Raw genomic sequence first — 4,692 nt, 5'->3', positions numbered from 1 at the left:
CAGGTAGAAAGTCCCAGAAGAAAAATACTAGATCAAGTGAGGAGGAGTTATTTAATAGAGTGTAATTAAAGACAGTGCTAGTCCTAATTACACATGCAAGTGCAGAAACTAGTTAGGTTTTTAGTACCATGGTGACAGCAGTTGTAGTCCATTAGGTTCTGACTGTTAAGCATGTTGCAAAGGAAACATGTTAATTTAGAGCATGAAAGAGCGTTAGAAAATCCCCATCAGATAATAGCAATTGGTGAGAACCTCACCAATCAGATTTGCTGTTGTTTAGTGAATTACATTCTAGAAAGCACTGGTGTGAGTCCACCAGAAGCTATGAAGCCACTGGTTCATAAACATGTCAAGATGATGTACAGCACAGAGTAGTTTGAGGCACCAAGAATAACATGTCCGAGATGGCTGGCAGTAGCACAGCTATAATTTTCATGACATTCTAGTTCATATATGAACTTTCAAGGACTTTTTGGAATAAGATTAGGTAGGACAAATTCTGTTACAGTGTAAAAGCACATAGAGAACAAATGTCTTTTTCACCCTGTCCACAAAACACAGCCAAAGAGTTCTTTGTGATGCTCTTACATCCTTGACTACATCATATGTTTGTATCAGACAAGGCTTGACACATGCTGGCTCTTTTGCACTTTTTAATTCTTGTTGCCATGCTAAGGAAACTGACATATGCTCCACATGACAGCCCAGTTTGATCATGTGCTGGTTTTGATGATGAAAGGGGCAAAATCTTTAGGCCTGTCACTGCACTAAGTGAGTGCTGCTTTTAGAAAAAGTAGAACAAAAGAGCACAAAAGGGAGCATGGAGTGGTTACCTGGAACTATATCTATATCTCTGTACATTTTCATCACTTCATAGAAGCGTATTTTGAAATCACTCATCAAGCGTGTATGACTGCTTTGATGAAAAACATTCTCTAAATTATTTAGTATTCTTCTATGCCTAGGCTTCATAAGAGGTGCAAGACGCTAAAATTTATAGGCTGAGTCATGAAGGAAGTCTCACTGTGTAGTGAAATAATTATTTCTGACTTTAAAACTTCACATTCATTTATACTTATACTAAAACACTCTCTGCTTTTATGGTGGGTTTTTCTTCAGATTTTGAAGTGGTTTTACCAAGTCCCATCTCTGTCATGTCAGTTATGTCCTCATGACTTTGATTTGATTCAGATGTGCCTGATACTATCACTATTAACCTTGTCTGCTCTGCAACCTAACTGCAGCTGAAAGCCATATCAGAATAGTTTATTCCAGATCATTAAAAGCCATCCTTAGGTTTTGTGGTTTTTTTTTTTTCTTTCTCCATTCCTTCAGTAACAGAAAATTTTACAGTCTTGTTCTAAGATAGTGTTTCATTAGTAACATTGCCATATAAGGGATCTGTTAAACTTACTGTAATCACACATGATACACGACATGTTTGACTTTTCTCTATGTGATCTGCATCTGGAAGTGACAAGAGAAATATTATGGTATTCTTATTCTGTGGAAAATCAGTAGGGTTGCATCAATCAAATCTGAAATCACACCTAACCAAAGTTTTTAATAAAAGAAACAAGTTTTGCAATTCTTCATTAAAATTCTCCAATTAAACCAGGAAATCACTACAGGGGTTTGGAGTGTGCTCTTCCCTTCACCATCTCTTCCTCTGTTCAGGGTTAATTGCAGTACCTAGCTATATTTTAATAACAGTACATTATAACAGATGGTTTTAATGCCATATCTTTTGTCTTGAAATATATAAAATTAAAAATAATTAACTGCATTTATTTCTTTTCTTCTACCCCAGTTCTTAAAATCTGTGTAAATTCAGTAGTTGTTTATTTATTTCTTTTCAAAGTATACATGGAGCTCTTGGTTCCTGATCATAGCTACAGAGAACAAATGATGGTTTAGTGGTACTTGAATAGACTGGATCCCTTCAGTTTTGAATTTGCATTTTATACTGGAAGTAAGCTGCATTGCACAATTTCCATTTCATTTACACTTAAATTGTGGAAATTGAATTGGGACCTCAGATGTTTGAAAACCCAGCTAGAGATCCACTCCAAACTTCATATTTTCAATGTATTTTAAGCTTAGTTTCCATTAAATTTTGAGTATGAAAATTTAGTTGTGGATACAAGTGTACGTTTACTTTAATTCCCCACTTCACGTTTCTAGACTTCTTATCCTTTATTCTTTCCCATTCTATCAAGGGAACACCTGAGTATATATCATGGCAATTCATTAATAGCATATGATACTAAATATTGTGGAAAAAGAAAGTATACCAGCTGTACAAGCCATAAATTACTAAGGTATGCTAGCTACCTAATGAAAAAGTCAGATTTCAAGGCTCTTAAGAAAATATCCTATGGGGAAATGAGCTTAGTTCTTACAATGAGTAACACAAAGGAGGAGAGGCTGCATAAAAGCAAAGTTAAAACAGAGTTTCCAATGACACATGGGAGCATGATGATATGACAGGAAAAAAAAAAGAAGGGGGGTGGCAAAACATGATTTAAGAACTTCTATTTCTAGATGAAACACTTAATACTATCCAGATGATAAAGTACACCCCAAAGGAAATGTAAGGTAGAAAAATCTGGTAAACTTCACATTTCTTTCCCTGTGTAGGAGAAAACACACTTTAGAATAGCTAGAATAGTCTTTACAGTTATATGACAGCTTTTAACCAAGATTGACAAAAAGAAGAAATCGTTGACCGTTATCATGACTGACAGACAACTATCACTTCTACTTTAGTTTTGTCTCTGTACACATCTTCCTTCCTCTCTTCATATTGATTCATCAGCCAAGATTATTTACTAACATGAGGACAAGTAATGTTAAAATTTCCCTTCAATTCAATTCAGAAAGCACATCTTGTCCAACACTAAAGAGATTTTAAAACATTACATTCCCAACTCAGAGTGAATTTCAAATAGTTTCAGATCACAAATTCCTATAGGCTTACAGTAAAAGTGTAATCTCAGTCTTTAGGTGTACGAGGGCTAGATGAACCTATTATTTACTTCTAAACTTTACTCAAGATTATTAATGAAATGAAGCTTTCCAATTCCATCCCTCATCATTGTTCCTTAGAAAACATGTATCTGAGGTTTATGGTTTCTCTGATCAGGGATGAATCTGTAAGAGTTTTCTCTTTTAAAGAGCCACATTAAAACAGGCCAAAAAAAAAAAAAAAAAAAAAGAAAAAAAGAAATTGTTCATTCTGGATTTCAGCATCTTCTGCTCAAATAGATTTTTATACATCCTGAATATAGATAAGATATAAGACTAGAAATACAATTGTAACTCTTGCAACAGGTAGAAAAAAATTCTAGGTGGCCAGCTGTCAACCGATACCCCCAGGTCCTTTTCTGCCAGGCAGTTTCCCAGCCAATCTTCTTTTAAGTCTGTATCATTGCATGGGGTTACTGTGACCCAGGTGCAGCAACAGGCACTGAGCCTTGTTGAACCTCATGCAACTGGCCTTGGCTCATCTATCTAGCCTGTCAAGTTCCCTCTGTAGATCTGCCCTACCCTCAAGCAGATCAACACTCATGCCCAATTTGGTGTTTTCTGAAAACTTGCTAAGGGTTCACTCTATCCTTTCCTGCAGATCACTGACAAATACATTAAACAGAATTTGCCCCATTACTCAGCCCTGGGCAACACACCTGTGACTAGTCATCAATTGGTTTTAACTCCATTCTCCACAATTCCTTGAACAATTTTTTTTACCCAGTGAAATGTATGCCCATCCAAGCCATGAGCAGCCAGTTTCTCCAGGAAAATGCTGTGGGAAATGGCTGCAAAGACTTTACTAAAGTCTAGATAAACAATATCCACAGCCTTTCCCTCCTCCACTGAGTTGGTCATCTTGTCATAGAAAGTTAATCAAGCAGGCTCTGCCTTTCAGAAATCCTTGCCTGATCACCTGGTCTCTTAGTCCAGGTCATTAAAACATTAAACAGCATTTGCCCTCAGCAGTAATCCCCGGGGTACGCTGCTGGTGGCTGGCTTCCAGCTGGAGTTTGTGCTGCTGATCAGTCCTTTGAGCCTGGCAGCTGAGAATCATTTCAGTCCACCTCACAGTCTATTCATCTATCCTGTAGTTTATCAGTGTGTCTGAGGATGATATGAGACAGAGTGTTGAAAGCCTTGCTAAAGATAAATGGCTCTTCTCTTGGCTACCAAGTTGGTCGTCTCATTGTGGAGGGTTATCAGATTCGGCAGGAATGAGTTCCCTTTGGTAAGTCCAGGGTGATTATTCCTTATCACTTTCTTGTCCTTGATTTTTTTAGAAATGCTTCCCAAGATTAGCTGCTCCATCACCTTCACGGGCACCAAGCTCACCAGCTAACTAGCATAGAGTTCCCTGAACTGAAAGTCCCTTAGGGGCTTTTTGACCCTCTTGAGGATAGAAATGACATTTGCTTTCTTCCAGTCCTCAGGAACCTCCCATCATCACCATGACCTCTCCAAGATTGTCTGTTGTGTCCTCACAATGGGATGGGCTCAGCTCACTCAGCAGTTGTAGATGTATCTCATCTCATCAGGTGCTTGTGTTTGTTCTGTCTGTTTTAAATGTCACCCAACATGATCTCCATTTACCTTCCACTAGACTTCCCCACTAGTCTCAGGAGCTTGGGATTGCTCAGTGCAGTTCTACCAGCAAAGACT

Source organism: Neopsephotus bourkii, unplaced genomic scaffold (assembly GCF_033783945.1).
Source record: "Neopsephotus bourkii isolate Nb327-2 ecotype Australia unplaced genomic scaffold, CSIRO-AGI_Nbou_v1 NB_653, whole genome shotgun sequence".
NCBI classification, from domain to species: domain Eukaryota; kingdom Metazoa; phylum Chordata; class Aves; order Psittaciformes; family Psittacidae; genus Neopsephotus; species Neopsephotus bourkii.
Note: the sequence above shows the minus strand (reverse complement) of the source record.